Source organism: Populus alba, chromosome 3 (assembly GCF_005239225.2).
Source record: "Populus alba chromosome 3, ASM523922v2, whole genome shotgun sequence".
Classification (NCBI taxonomy): Eukaryota; Viridiplantae; Streptophyta; class Magnoliopsida; order Malpighiales; family Salicaceae; genus Populus; species Populus alba.
The window spans coordinates 6,718,259-6,735,583 of record NC_133286.1 but is presented as its reverse complement, the minus strand read 5'-3'; the positions used below and the strand labels follow the sequence as shown (position 1 = coordinate 6,735,583).

The following is a 17,325-nucleotide window of genomic DNA, read 5'->3' as shown; positions in this document are numbered from 1 at the left end:
TAGAAATGGAATCGCTACACGGTGACGCGGAGGTCTGCTTGCACTAGACTAGACCAGCGTACCACTTCGAGAGGGCCATAACTTTTGATCCAACCGTTGGATCGCCGTCAAATCATTACTAGAGTTTCCGGATGACGTTTGTCTTGGAGTAGATGTTGAAACACTACTCAGTGTTGCGGAGTTCTGCTTGCGCAAACAAGACCAGTGTACTACTTCAAAAGGGCCATAATTTTTTATTCGACCGTTGGATCGCCCTCAAATTTTTAGGAGTTTCCAGACGCCGTTTTCCCTTGAGTAGAAATGGAATCGCTAGTCAGTGAAGCAGAGGTCTAGTCGCGTCAGACCAGACTAGAGTACCGGTTCGACATGGCCATAACTTTTTATTCGACCATTGAATCGCACTCAAATTTTCAGTAGAGTTTTCTAACTCCATTTGCCTTATAGTAGATGTGGAAAAGCTATTCGGTGACACGGAGGTCTGCTCGCGCCAGACTAGACCAGCGAACTGCTTCAAGAGGGACATAACTTTTGATCCGACCGTTGGATCACCGTCAAATGTTGACGAGAGTTTCCATATGCCGGTTGCCTTAGAGTAGATGTGGAATTGGTACTCGGTGAAGCGGAAGCCTCGTCGCGCTAGACTAGACCAGGCCAGAGTATCGGTTTGACAAAGCCATAACTTTTGATACGATCATTTGATCGCCCTCAAATTTGTATGAGTTTTCAGATGCCTCTTGACTTGGAGTAGATGTGGTATTGCTACTCGGTGAAACCAGTCCAGAGTACCGGTTCGAGAGGGCCATAACTTTTGATCTAACCTTTGGATCGCCCTCAAATTCATATGAGAGTTGACTTGGAGTAGATGTGGAATCGCTACTCGGTGAAATAGAGGTGTGGTCCCGCCAGACCAGACCAGAGTACTGGTTTGACACGGCCATAACTTTTGATTTGACCGTTGGATCGAGTTTAATTTTTTACGAGAGTTTCCGTACACTGTTTGCCTTTGAGCAGATGTGGAATCGTTACTGGGTGATGCGGAGGTCCACTCGCGTCAGGCCAGACCAGCGTACCGTTTCGATAGGGTCATAACTTTTGATCTGACCATTGGATCGCCCTAAAATTTTTAGGAGTTTCCTGACGCCGTTTGCCTTGGAGTAGAAGTGGAAATGCTACTCGATGAAGCGGAGGTCTCGTTGCCCAGACCAGACCAGAGTACTGGTTTGAAACGGTCAAAACTTTTGATGCTACCATTGGATGGCCCTCAAATTTTTATGAGTTTCCGGACGCCATTTGCCTTTTAAGCAAATATGGAATCGCTACTCGATGACCTGGAGTTCTGATCGCGCCAGACCAAACCAGTGTACCGCTTCGAGAATGCCATAACTTGTGATCCGATATTTGGATCGCCCTCAAATTTTTAGGCAGTTTCTTGACAATGTTTGCATTGGAGTAGAAGTGGAATCCCTACTCGGTGAAGTAGAGGTCTAGTGGTGCCAGACCAGACCAGAGTACTGGTTTGACACGATCATAACATTTGATCCGACCATTGGATCGCCTTTAATTTTTTACAAGATTCTCCGGACGTCGTTTTCCTTGGAGTAGATATGGAATCACTACTCGGTGGCGCGAAGGTCTGCTCGCATTAGACCACACCAACTTGCTGCTTTGAATGAGCCATAACTTTTCATCCGACCGTTGGATCGCCCTTAAAATTTTGGTAAAGTTTCCTGACGCTGTTTTCCTTGGAGTAGATTTGGAAAGGCTACTCGGTGATGCAGAGGTCTGCTCACGCCAGATTAGTCCAGCGTACCTCTTCAAAAGGGCCATAAGTTTTGATACGATCGTTGGATTGCCGTCAAATTTTTAGTAAAGTTTACTTACATCGTTTGCCCTGGAGTAAATGTGCAAACGCTACTCCGTGAAGTAGAGCTCTAGTCGCGCCAGACTAGACCAGAGTACCGGTTGGACACGACCATAACTTTTGATCGCCCTTAAATTTTTGCGAGAGTTTCCGGACGCAGTTTGCCTTGGAGCAGATGTGGAATCGGTACTCGGTGTAGCGAAGGTCTGGTTGCGCCAGACCAGACCATTGTACCGCTTTGAAAGGAACATAACTTTGGATTCGACCGTTGGATCGCCCTCAAATTTTTATGAGACTTTTTGGATGCCATTTGCCTTAGAGTACAAGTGGAATCGCTACTCCATGACACTAAGGTCTAGTCACGCCATACCCGACCAGAGTACCGGTTTGACGCGGCCATAACTTTTGGTCTGACCATTGGATCACGCTCAATTCTTTACGAAAGTTTTCGGACGCCGTTTTCCTTTAAGAAAATGTGGAATCGCTACTGGGTAACGCGGAGGTCTGCTCGTGTCAGGCCAAACCAGCGTCCGCTTTGATAGGGCCATAACTTTTGATCCGACCGTTGGATCGCTCTCAAATTTTTAGGAGTTTCCCGGCGTTGTTTGCCTTGGAGTAGAAGTGGAAATGCTACTCAGTGAAGAGGAGGTCTAGTCGCGTTAGACCAGACCAGAGTACCGGTTTGACTTAATCATAACATTTGATCCGACCGTTGGATCGCCCTCAAATTTTTACGAGAGTTTTCGGATGATGTTTGCCTTGGAGTAGAAGTGGAATCGCTACTCACTGCTTGATCGCTTTTTATGATCGGCTTATTTTAACTCACAAGTGCACGAGTGTGCGATGTAGCAATTAACTCGGTAAGATCGAGGTCATATCCACAGAGAGCTAGATCTAGAAATTAAGCTAGTGATGCGAACCTCGTGATCACGTGGTCACGCAACCCACAATCAAGATTGAGATCTGATCCCGGAAAGCCGAAATAGGTCTGATATGAGTGCGGCACAATAGAAACCTGCCCCAAGGCACCAACACTATTGGAATGAGTAGAATGACGCCACGAAGCCAGTTAATCTTCGATAAGTCAGATTCAGTTCGTTCAAGAACTGAAGAATGCAAGAATCACTCTCACACGTTAAAACTGAAAAATTCAGAATAATAATCATCAAAGCTGCTGAAATTTTGGCCTACATGAGTTTAAATAGTTCTTGAAAAGTTAACCCTAATGGACCCCTTATGTGGACTTATATGAGGTCCACTCAAAACTGGCCCAAAACCCTAAACTAGAAAGCCCATAACCTGATCCAAACAAGCCTTGGATCCTAGCTCAAAACAAAGTTTTAATTAAGCCCAAACATTAAAGAAAATAATAAAAAAACTAATCTTTCATTAAATACCATCAGCCCTTCTTTCCTTGTGTAGCTAGGATGAATAACGAATCCTTATAAGAAAGAGATTAGCTAACCATGATTATATATAAGAACACTTTAATAAACATGAAATAACTTGAATCAAACTGAAATAATAAGTTTTACAAACTAAAGAACCGAAATCTACAAAGAAGAACACAACACAATTTCAGTAAAAATTCGGACACAAATCTGACTCTAACTATTGATTCGATGACTAATTATTGAGTGGGTAGTCACATCTTGACTTGATGACAATCCTTACCTTCTTGTCTGAACAAAATATCATTGATAACCTCCGAATTTTAACCAACTTTACTCATAAAAGTTCTAGAAAGCTGAACACTAAACAATGTTTGGGTTGTAGGACAGATTCGGACTTCTCCATTGTTGCTATAATTTGGACTTGAAAACGGTCTTTTTAAATCTTGAACTCCACATGAAAGTCTTAGGCCTATGTCTTAGCTTTCCATCCATATAAAGCAGACAAAAATTTGAGTTCTACAGCTCCAAATATGACCCAATTACCAAATAATGTTCTAGTTTGAACTAAACCAGCATCTCTTTTCTAAGTTTGGCCCTCTCTTTGTCCTTTCAATTTCAGTATTTAAACTCATCAATCAATCTTTTTATTTATGTGATAGACCTACATTTAAGATGAACATTTATCATAAATTAAAGGTATCTTATATTATTAGATATGTTATTATAAAACATGCTTTAGTTAAGGAGTTATTGATACTTTAAGTGCAAAATAATGATATAAAACCTTGATAAAAATACACTTTTAAGTACTAATCAATCACCTTATATGATGATTTACGAGAAAGCATGTTATATACTAGTGGAGCTTCAACACAAAGCTTCTTGGGTCATTAAACAATGCAACTTGGATTATGATTCTGCTAGGATTGCAAGATAGTTGCAATTGCAAGAGTTGGAAGAGATACAGAATGATGCATATGAGAATGCAAGGATTTACAAAGAAAATACCAAGAGTCTTCATGACCGAATGATACAAATTTTTTTCTCTCGTTGAAATTACAAGTTTAGAAACAAACAAAGTTCTCAAGGTCAATGGGCATCGATTGAAATTTTCTATGATAGTTAGACAGAAAAACTCACCGCTTCCATAAAGTTAACTGAACTAATCTATGAGGCGTGAGCATGTGATATGTCGAGCCAATCACATAAAACAAAAACACTTATTGGGAGGCAACCAAACAAAAAAAAAACAAATTTGCTTTTTATTTCCCTTATCTTCTTTTTTTTGTATTTTACTTTAATTTTATCATTCTTCTATATTTCTTTTCTCTTATTCCAATATTAAGGACAATGTTGTGGTTAAAGTGTAGGGGTATTATGAGAATTTTGGTTTTCTTTGTTATTTCTACAAAAAAAAAGTCTCAGTTTTATCTTTTGAACTCCCATTGGTTTATAAGAATATGAGTATTATTCATGAGAATTGGTTGAGATGTATGAAAATATAAATTGAATGAATGAGTGTGCATGCAAATTTTAAAGTTTAATTAGTTTAGGAATTGACTTTGAAAATATATCATGTTGACTTTATAGTGTTGTACCAATATAAGCTTTTTGAGCCTTCAACATTTTATTCCTTGATTGTGCATTCTTTCAATGATATGTATCTTTAGGACTTACTTCATATCTTGTTGAGATTACATTCATATTACATGTGTACATGAAGATGATAAAGGCATTAGAAATTTTAACCACTTGAGTCAAAAAGTCAACCTAAAACATATTATCCTTAGTGAGCCCTTTTGAGCTTGTTTATCTTTTCTTTACTTTATCCTTGTGTACGCGTTAAATTTTTATATGTTTTCCTTTTCCTTTGGCCAAGGATTAGTAAAGCATATACTTGTTGATATTTCATGGGATTATGGTTGGAAATTATATGAAAAAAAAAAGTGATGCTTGATGAAAAGAATGGGCAAAGTTGCAAAAGGTGAAAGAAAAAAAAAAGAAAAGAAAAATGTTCCATTGTGTTCTTAAATTTTTTTGTTGATAGAGCTTGGAATCAAAAGAAGTTAAGTATTGGTGCTTAAAGTTGAAAATTTTATATGCTTTGATGGGATATCTTGTTTCAAAAATTATTTTTTTTAGAATACTCTACTTCATTTGGTTTAAGCCTTTTCTTTTCCTTTCTTTTACCTCACCTTAGCCTCATTACAACAAAAAAAATAAGACCTTTTGATTCATGCATTGCTTGTATATATTTTTGTAATGGAGACGACATTAAAAAGCAAGCTTATGGTAGAACATATTTATTGATTGAATATGAGAAATTTAAACACATAAGCTCTAAACACATGAGTGTTGGAGTGTATATCAATGAGAGGACCTATCACTTTGGCATAGCATAGATTTCATTTAAATCCCAACGATTAACTGAGTTTTGAAGTTCACATGTAAATAAATTCATGAACATTTATGTTTTTAATCCTTCTTAATTATATTCTTGTTTATAATGCAAATACTTTTGAACATTGATGGTAGATTAAGAGATTAGTTATAATTATTTTATTTATTTAATTTAAGTTTGATTTTATCTCACCTTTCTCGAGGACGAGCAAGAGCTAAGTGTGGGAATATTTGATGCAACCATATTATTCTATAGTTTCACCCACATTTAACTAATATTTTGCTTGTGTGTTATATATAAAATAACTTTATATTTTTTTTTGTATTTTGAATGCACTTTTGGATGTGAGATTCAAAAGGAAGTAAATTGAAGAAAATTGACAGATTTGACCTCCGGTCGATATTTTTTGCAGAGTTTGAGCTATAGAGGTCGAAATGAAGTGATTCTAGTGGAGTTAGAAAGCTAACATCCATATCTTTATATATATATGAAAAGAAAAATAAAAAGAGAAAAAGCATGGAAATCACAGCCTTTAAAGACAAATATCACATTTTTCTATGGTTGACCTTCAGTCATTTCGAGTTAAATAACTTGAGCTAGAGATATCCATTTCATGCAAACTTAATTTTGTTGGATTTATGACTTGAAGACCTATTAACCTACCAAATTTCAGTAGAAAACGAGCTTACATGAGAGAGATATGATGTTTCTAAGATGACACCTTAATTCTGCCAACAGATAGGTTTTGTGAAGAAGCAATTCCAATTTAATTTCCAAAACATCCAAATTGATATCCAAGTTTTTTTTTTTTTTTTTGGGAAATTTAACTCCTCTAAGTCCAAAGTCAAAGTTTGAAGATTTTATGCAAGATTATTTCTTCTTTTTTTTAGGAAAATAGTTATTGTACTATTTAAATGTAAATTGTCTACTTAGAAAATGACTATTTTATAGGAAATAGGGATTAGGGTTTCCTATCAAATAAAAAGAAAGAGAGAAGTGAAGGGGAGGGGGGCAAAAAGAGAAGAAAAACTCACCCTTTCCTCCTATACCCGAAATCATGTATTCATCTTTTCTTTTGATTAGTCTCTTTATAGACATGCAAGGCTAAGTTCTTTTTCTTGGTTACAAGGACACATAAACCATTGAATTTCAAGAACCGTGAGATCTATATTACCTTGTCTTTTCAGCTTATATGATAAGTATGTTTGTTTTCTTATTCTTATTTCTTATAATTGTTTAGTTTGATTGCTAAAGCGAACTCTAAGTTATTATTATAACCAATTTATTGCTAACTTTACTATCAAAACCTGAGTTGTGGTATACAAACTTGTGAAGTAACTGAGTTTAATAATTGTGGCAGATCTATGTTATTAATCTTAGAAAAAATATTCGATTAAATCAAACATTGACTGTGGACAGTTATGTTGTCTAAATTAATCAACTTATCTAGTTCTTAAGGTTGTCATTGAATTAAATTACTAGTGCGAACACTATGGTTGTTTGTTGGTTAGGGTTAGTAATAAGGCAAATCAGTTAACTAACTAATGTTAAGAAAAGATAAATATTTAGAATATAAATTGACGTGTCGTTTCAATGATTGGTTTTGATTTTATAGGTGGATGTCTACCTGAAACCAAAGTTTGTTCTCTTGATAATTTCTAATTTATTTAATTTAGCTTGATTGTTTTATCCTTGTATTGCCTAGATAACATCAAAACTTCTCCCAAATGCATATTATCTAGCATAAAAATATGAACTAAACCTTTTTCATGGGATCGACCCCTTACTTGCTCTCTACTATTTTGTTTATTTAAGCTATGGTAATTAATTTTTGTGACTGCGACATTGTAACACATGTCAGGGAGGGTGATTTAGAAAGTCAAAGAGAGAACATATTCCACACGAGATGCCATGTTCATAATAAGGTATGTAGTTTAATTATAGATTATGGTAGTTGCATTAATGTAGCTAGTATTGAATTGGTAAAAAAAGTTGAACTTGCATATTACCAAACATTTTATACCTTGTAAATTACAATGGTTGAGTGATGGTGGTGAAGTGAAAGTAAATAAACAGGTTTTAGTTGTTTTTTTTATTAAAAAATACTATAATGAGGTGTTATGTAATGTTATACCAATGCAAGCTAGTCATTTGTTGCTTGGTCGACTATGACAGTATAATATGAGAGTTATACATGATGGAGTGAAAAATAGGTATTTCTTTTGAGATGAATGGAAGACCTATAAATTTTTTATCTTTGAAACCTAAACAAATATATGATGAGCAACTAAAATTGAAAAAGGAGAAGGTGGTTGAAAAGGAGAGATTGTATATCAAAGGGACCTTCTTTGCTAACAAAGTTCTTTTTGGTTTTGATGATGATGTTATTCTTCCACTTGGTACTGATTTGTTAACCTTAGAAGATGTTTTCCATGATACAGATTCGAGGTCAAATCTTTTTAAAGATTGGAAGGATAATATAAACCAAGTCAGGTCTGAATTTGGCTTTAAAATATTTACTGACTAGTTTTACAAAATCAAGTATATCTCTCAAATTGTACATCAAAACAAGTTGAAATCTTACAGAGAGATACTAGACACATGAAACTATATTTTAGTAATTTTTCAAGTCAAATAGAGTTCGAGAAAATATTATTTTGACAAATCTTGTGAAATCTACCAAACTATATCTTTTTGCTATTTAGGACATACTTAGAGTTACATGTAAACTTGTCTTCGATTCAAGTTGGCTTGAAAACTAGACATTTCAAGCTTGCCACCCATATATGATAGGCTTAGTAATTCACTCAAGCAAGTGAGAACGATGTGTTTGAACTAGGGACTGAAAATCTACCAAGAATATGCGAATATTGAAGATTCAAGCTACATGAAGGAATTTTGGCATGAAGAATTTGTTTTTATTATCTTTATTTATTTATAAATTTATTTTAGAAGCATTAATTTTAATTTGGGTTTATTTTGACCCATTCGACATTGTTTAGGGGTTTAGTTCTGGTCTATTATACATTGTTTAGGGGTTTATTTTATTATTAGATTTATGTTAGTTAATTATTAGTTTAGGCTCATTAGCTTGCAACCTAAAAAGGGTCTATTCGGGTTAGTTAAATGAGACTATATTATGTTTTTTTTGCTGGAACTTTCAGCATTAAGTTGGAGAATAAAAGCAAGTTTTTTTTTTTTTTTTGCTTGTTTGTGGCAAAAAACCTTTCTTTGTAAAGAAAAATATTGTACACTAATTTATCAAAGATTAATTAGCTTTGTGATGTCATTTGCATACTTAGGGTTTTTATATATAAAGTTATCTCTAGGTTTAAGTCTTTTTGCAATATTTTTTTTATCTAAGGTATATGGTTATTTTTATATTAAGGTTCTATCAAACGTGATTTTTACCTTTACAGGTTATTATTTACTACATTAAAAGTTATTAGACTACGTGATTAAGAGGTTCACATCATATTTTTATATATTTACCTTTAAAAAAGAAAATAATATCATTTGTTGTGTAACAATATAAACTAGGATGTATATTTAGTAAACTTATTACGACTAACTGGTCCGTTATAATAAGAAAGATCAAGTATGATTTTAAAAAATAAAGGAAAAAAAATATAAATCATTTTGAAATGATTACAAATCATTAACTGTTTATCCTTAGAGTAGAACTTTATTTTATTACTCTACAGTTTTTTATAAATGTATTAAGATAACCACAGGAAGCAATGCAGAAGATCGTTGTGCTCATGCTTACGTGAGAAGACGTTAGAGGTAATATCAAGAAGGCCGTAGAGAAAGAGAGGAGGGGATGATGATGCGCGTGCTTAATTCCTGACGGAGATGAATAATCCTCATCAATGCCTTGTGCGTAGGATTTCATCCGTACAAACAAGGATTTTCAAGCCACGCAATCATTCTACTTGTCATGTTTCTTCCACTCACCAACAACTCCTAATTAAAGAGTTTATAAATTCTATCATCATTAGTTTGCTTCTTCTTGTTTTTATTTTTTAAAATAAATATTAATACTGGCAGGAATATTCATAGTATATCATTTCTGAAATAATATGGACCAACAACATTCTTCCGCCTCTCTCTCACTTTCTCGACCTGCAAATGATTATAAGTCGATGTATGATTGCTAGCTAGTGGCCTGGGGTGGGATCGGAGTAAGTACTCACAAACTGACCACACACGTAAAGCAATCTGTAGAATCGATTTAGAGGTCACAGGGACACACGCGTGGGTCTTATCTTTCTCTCTCTATAGAATCCATTTGACAATCCGTGGTTTTCTTTTCTTTTCTTTTCTATTTTGAACTTTCAGGGTTTTTTTTCAGAATTCAAAAAAAAAATGATCGGAAAATTTTTGTAAACTATATTGAAAGTTATTTGAAAGTCAAAAATTGAGAAATTTTTCAGAATTTTTAATCTCATATAATATAAAAATATTTAATATTGCATGATTTTATCAAACATTTTTTATTATATCTCAAAATCTGTACTAGTAGCTTCCATCATCACCACTTCCCCTTTCTTTCTTTTTCATAATAGGTCATTCTACTTCCCCACGTCATTTCCACTTACAAATAGTATAGAACTGTTACCTAGATTCATGCTCGCTGCTTTTTGTGTTTCTCATGTATATTTTGCGGTGGCTAGCTAGGTACTAAATTAATAAAACTAAAAAAAAAAAAAAAACCATTTTAATTACTTCACTATTCATCGGGTCATATTTTTCATAGTTTCCTCTATTTCTAAAGATAATTAAGAGTTCATACTACAAAAGTATCTTCAATTGTTACTTCACATTGGATGATATTTTTATTAATTTTCTGATTTTTAAAGATAATTAAGAGTTAAGTATTTATTGATGGTTACTTTTTTTCTTCTTTTCCATACATTACATTTTGTTCTCCTCATTTAATTTGTATCATGTTATGTTCTTAATTATAGAGAGAGGTGAGAGAATTTGAAAACAAGAGTTAATAGAAAAATCTTTGACAAGGCCCATTATAGACACAAACATTATCGTTGTTGGTTTTACTGAATTCATCTTAGCGAGAATTGGGTTGATTAAATTTAATTTTGAGATTAAAAATAGAATGTACAAGTATATGGAATAATCTTGAGATATTTTAATAAAAATTGGTAAGGAAATTACATATTTAGAGCAAAAATAGACAAGACTTGATTTTTTAACAATTGAAGGCCATCATAATTGTCACTTTATCTATTTAATACAAAATAAATGTCATCTCATTTTTTAAAAAATATTAAAAAAGAAATGTTTTAGCCAGATTTCTTTGACCCAGTTGCAACCATGGGCCAGACTAGCCGAGTTTATGTGTCTGGAAACCTATGCTAGGTAGTCAATCCAAATTCTTTTTTATTTTATTTTTTTTTATTTTTCAATATTAATTATTTTGTTTATTTTAGCTAGTGCGATGTTTTTCAGTGAAATCATTATTTCTATTAAAAAAGTTTCATAATTATAAAAGTATGTTAACAAACAATCTCAAAATAATGTTCATATTTAGTGCGATTCAAAACTAATAAAATCATAACTATGATAAAATCATGTTCAAAATCAATTTACAATTTTTAATAATAAAAAACTGATTTCAATTGAACAATTTATTATTAGTATTATTATTTTTAGATGAGATACATAATAATTAAAAAATAAAATATTAAGATTCAAATAAAAATTTATAATAGTATTTAAGAATCATATCAAAAGTAAATAATAAGTGAATATGGTAAAAAAAAAATAAATTGAAGTGTAAGAAATAGAAGGAAAAATTAAAAAAGAGAGAAAAAGACAGCAAAGGGCTATGCCTAAAGCCTGACCCTTCTTCTTTTTTTTTACTAAGGGGTCGAATAACATGTCGTTTGTCCTATAATTTTTAGGAAAAAAAATGTGATGGATGATTGTCACAGTTAAAAAAATTCATGCGCAATCCAACTCTCAAACAAGTGACCTTGAGGTTGTCTCACTCGCTAACCAACTCAACCAGTAGAATAATTGTTGCAATTCAACTTAAAAAATATATTAAGATGCTTTATTGCGTATATAAACAGTTAAATACTATAATAATTTCCCCTTCTTTTAGTGTGTTAGGATAATTTCTTAATTTAAAATGGAGCAAGTATTCTTACTTTAACATGTTTTGTTCTAATAACTTTTCATTATCCAACTAATATTTTATTTTTAAATTTAAGTCATTGATTGTTATACCAATTCTTAAATTAAAATATGTAATTAAAGCATAGTCATAACAATACTTGCAGGTTGCGTGCTAGTATATCATGTGTATAATATTATACAATAAACTAATATAAATGGCTATGTTACATTAATAACCTGTTGCTCCTCTCCCACTTCATTGCTTATGTCATTATTATAAGTAATTTTTTACTTTTGGATCCTTGGAATTATTTTTTTCATTTCAATAACTAAACTTTATTTATTTTCAATTTTATTCTTATAAGTTATGTAGACATGATTTTATATGTTGGAATCTGTTTTGATTTGCATGCTTTCAAACACATGATGTGTCATTGAATATTATAATAGTTGTCGCAACTGTTGTTACACCAGACATTGCAGCGATTCTAAAAAGAATCTTTGATTATTTTTTAAAGAACAAATTTTTGATATCTTGTTCTTTTAGAAAAAAAATCTTATTTAAGAAGTCGCCACTTAGTATTATGGTCACTAGGAACCTTAACTGGTCAAGAGAGATCCTATGGTACAGGACTGATTAAGGCTATGGAAGGTATTAGCACCCCTAGCGCACCCTACCTGCGGGAAGCTGCATTGGTGTTTTAGTCTTAAATTGCTAAAATAAATTTGTTGATTTGTGTGTAAGAACGTATGATATTCTTGACTTTAGCTTCAATGAATAAAACTACGAAATAAATTTAAATCAATGCATGCGTTTTTTTTAAATGATGGTTTAATCATAATATTCCTGACTCTGGTGTCAATGAATATTTAATCTCGAATGTTTCCAACTTTGGCATTGGTAAATATTCCACCACAAATAATTCTAACTCTAGCGTTGGTAAAAATTCCACTATGAATAATTCCAACTCTGGCGTTGGTAAAAATTCGTAACTAAAAAAAAAAGATATATATATATATATATATATATAATTCCTGATCCTGATATCAGTGAATAAATTGATAAAATATATTTTTTCTAAGATATGCAAAATTTTTTTTGTTTTTATTATTATTATTATTTGGGCTAGGCCCGGCTGGGTTAATTAGGATGCATACATGAAGCAATTTCATGCGTGCATCAATTGTGCTAAGGTAATTAAATTACCTTTGCACAGTTCTTACAATTACACAATTTCAAACAAAAGTGAATAGAAGAAGAGAACGACTTACCTGCTTCTGGAGATCGTGAGGAGGCTTGAAGCACAGTGATTTTGCTCTCGTCTATGTATGACTTTCCCCTTCTGTTTTCCTTTTGTTTCAGTGATGATGAAGGTGATGACTTGCTATTTAGGTTCTTCCTTTTTCTGATTTACAGGGGGCGATCGAGAAGACAGTGATGTTAACATTGGTTTTTTGGGTTTATTGCTTACATTTATCTTTATTTTTGCTGTGTGTACTGTTTTTTGTCTCTGTTTTCTGGGTTTTTTTTTTTTTTTTTTTTTTTTTCTGCTCCTCGATGTTTTCTCCTTTATTCCCCCTTGTGAGGTTGCCTTTACCCAGCTTTTATAAGGCCAGTGACAGCCTCGGTGGTGGTAATGACCGGCTTCCTAAATGCTCTGTAACCGACGCCTTCAATGAAGAAACGTACGTGTTGGCTGCCAACGAATGAAACGTCTCAGCCTTTAATGGCAGAGTCGTTGTAGAGGAAGAAGACGAGCGAACGGTCGCTACAAAACGACTTTGTTTTCCATTCAACCACTAACTTCAATTTGGTATTTGAAGTTTTGAAATGTTTGTAATTAAGCCCTGGTTAAATTGTAATTGGACCCCTACATTTCGGCGCCTTTTACAATCTCGTCCTTGAACTTTAATTTGCTATAATTTGGACCCCCAATTAACCCCAAACTTTGATATTTCTTCAATTAAGTCCTTGATTTCATTAATTAAATTAATTCCAAGCTGAATGAAGTCCAAATTAAGTCTCAAAACTTATAAATTCTCCAATTAAACCCTTAATTGGATTAATTAAATTAATTTCAAGCTCAATTAAGTCTCAAAACTTATCAATTCTCTCATTAAACCCTTGATTGGATTAATTAGATTAATTCCAAGCTTAATTAAGTCTCAAAACTTATCAATTCTCCAATTAAACCCTTTATTGGATTAATTAGATTAATTCCGAGCTCAATTAAGTCTCAAAACTTATCCACTCAAAACTTATCAATTCTCCAATTAAAACCTTGATTGGATTAATTAAATTAATTACAAGTTCAATTAAGTCTCAAAACTTATCAATTTTCCAATTAAACCCTTAATTTGATTAATTAAACTAGTCAAAAGTTTAATGAAATCTTTAAACTTCTAATTATGTTGCCCTTAACCCAAATTTTAATTCATTCTTCATTTATTTTTATTTCTTACTTGTTTTTCATCATCATTTTTCATCATTTTCAGTAAATAATAATTAAAACAAAAGGGTAAAAAATTGGGTTATGACAATAGTAAATTAAAGAAGTTTTAGGTTGTTCTTAAAACAAAAACTTAAAAGATTAAAGAACAAAATTGTTATTTATATAAAACAATAGAACCATTTCTTGCTACATTGTTTAAAAGGTGTGAAAAAGTTTAATTTGGTCCTTTAATTTTATATTTTCTATATTTGATGTCTTTTTAACTTGTATATTTCAATCATGAAACTTCATCTGTTTTGCATTATAGTCTCTGACTATTGTTAAAGGAAAGAGAAAGTCATCAAAAAAAAAAAAAAGAGGTCAAAACTCTTGGGTGGCCACAATTAGGGCACTCATAACCACGATTTTGATGTCTATGGATTCATCTATGAAAGAATAATTCAATAGATGTGATTTATATCTTCAATAATGCCTTGAAACATAGATCTAGGCTTGATAACCTTTTTTATTTAATTTGATTTTGAGTCTTTAGTTTGATTAAAAAGTATTTTATGTTAAGAAAAAGGATAATAGAGGTTTATATCTTTTTTTTCTTCATGTTTTTGGGTTAAAAAAGCTAAATTTGGGCTTTTGGGATCTAAAAAAACTTAGACCTTGACTTTTCAATCACCAAAACCACCTCTGATGGTAAGAAAATGATAAGAAAATATGGTGAGGTTACTAGTTCGAATGCCGCAAATTTCAGGGTCACTGAAGGTTTACATGGTTGTTAACTTCAAAGACTCAGTAGATTCATCGAGGTGCACGTAAGCTGGCTCAGACACCCATGGTTATAACAAAAAATATGGTATATGGATGACACATCATTTGTTGAATTAAAAAAAATAGGGTCATCCTCTTTTTTATTTAAAAGGAAAAATAGGTGTAAGGTTTAAGCTTCTAAGTCCAAGCGTGTTTGGACTTTTTAATTTTGGCTTAGGCATGCAAGCCCACCTATCTAGCCCCAACATGCTTAGTCTTTGGTTTTTTTTCAATGGCCCTTAATTTTTTTTTTTTGTAATAAGACTCTTTAAATAAATTTATTAAAATAATATTTAAATAATTACCTTATTATGCCATAGTTTTCAAATAATATTTGAGCTTTTTATGCTAATAATATTAACAGTTAATTTCTAAATAATTATATATAAATCTAATATTTCGTCTTTAATTTGTATTAATAATTTTTTAATTATTTATTAGTATATATCTTTTTTAATTTATTGAATTAAGAATATGTAGCATCTTTTTAATTTTTTTAAAACAATCATGTTGTGAAATTTTTTTTTATAAAGATGACATTTCTTCTATTATATTGTAAAATAAATTAAAATCCTATTTACAATATAGCGTTGATATCCTAGCAAGTACATAAATAGCATACAGAGGGTAGCAACACGCCTATTACTGAGAGAAACTAATTCCCTTTTACTCTTAAGGGCATTTAATTGTTAGCTTTTTTATGTGTTACACTTCATTAACAAAAAACTAAATTCCCTAAGAAACTTATTGTGCATCAAGACACAAATTACTATTTATTATAATAGTGTAATTATGAATTTACCCTTGAAAAAAAAGGCAATTGTCTTTTCATCATGACACAATTGTCTTTAAAAAAAAATATATATATGAGGTTAGATTGATAATTTCATTTTATTTTGTACAATAAAATTACAATTTAATCCTAAAATAAAATAATCTAATACCTACTACAAAGGAACATTTTTGTATTTTCAATTTTTTTAGAATAGTGTAATTACTTTAATACCTTTAAAGACAAAATCAATTGAACTCTCACCTAAAGGGTTTTTTCTTCATTTTACGTTGTTTTTATTGTAATTTTCAAAAGTGCTCTAGGGCATTGTTGTAAATTATGTTTATTAAATCTCGCCTTCCAGGGCAGTGTTTAAAAGGTATTGATGTACCGGACCAGATGAGGCAACGCATGTGCTAAGATTCACAATGATTTGGCATCGATGACCATTTATTTCCTCCTTTTCTTCTCTCTCCTCCACCTAGAGTTTTGCACCAACCCCTTAAAAATTCAAGAACAACCTTTTAATTTGTTGGTTCTTTAAATTTGGTTCCCTTTTTTTATTATGATTTTTTTATCTTGAATAATTTGTTGAATTTGGTCCTTATTCTTTTGATGTTTTTTCCTATAATTATGATATGTTTCAGCCATGGATTTCTCATGAAAGGGCTTTGATTTTGTGCTTGGATTTGATGGAGAGGCCATTCGGCCAAGATTGTGTTTTGCCTTGGAATTTAGCTTGTGTTTCATTTGAACATGATGGGTTTTTAGAATGGGATAGTTTTACCTAGCCTTGGTTTTTGAAATATTTAGGTTTACAAACTCTCATATTGTTATCACTTGATTCTGCTCGTATGCTCATTTAACAAGTATTCTCAAATCTTCATTTCCACACATACACTTTAACATATGATTGTGGGTTGCACATTGGATTATTACATTATTTATGTTCTTTTGTTAAAGGTAACAACTAAAAGAAAGTGATAGTATATAATTTGCAAAAAAAAAAAAGAGATAATATTGATGATGATAATAAAAACGTAGATAAGTTTGATTTCGTAACCTCTCTAACCTAAGCAATTAAGCCCGAAGAGGTGTTTTAACACCTAATACCCTAAAGTCAACTAACTTGGGAGTTATTGGCCTAAAGCTTGTTACATGGGTTAAGGATAAAAGCTTAAGGGAATCAAACATTGCACTATCTATGTATTAGTATCTGCAACCCGAGTTACTAAGCTTGTAGGAGTGTCTCAACACCTAATGCCCTAAGACCAACTAGTCTAGGAGTCATTAGCCGAAAACTCGTTACATGGGTTAAAGATGCATTGTGTTGTATGTGTATATAAATAATAATAAAAAGGAAATAAATAAATAAATAAATAAATAATCCCAACCAAGGAAGTTAACATTAACATTAGAACATAATATTGTTTTCTTCCAACAAAAGCTCCATCATCTATGTTTTCATACATTGAGCACATAAAAAGAAGGTTTATTAA

The 17,325-nt window shown here is 32.2% G+C and overlaps 1 pseudogene; it reads left to right on the top strand.

The window, feature by feature from the left end:
• The first annotated feature begins 596 nt into the window (after positions 1-596).
• LOC118031067 (uncharacterized) overlaps positions 597-17,325 on the top strand; it is a 53,601-nt pseudogene continuing 36,872 nt past the window's right edge.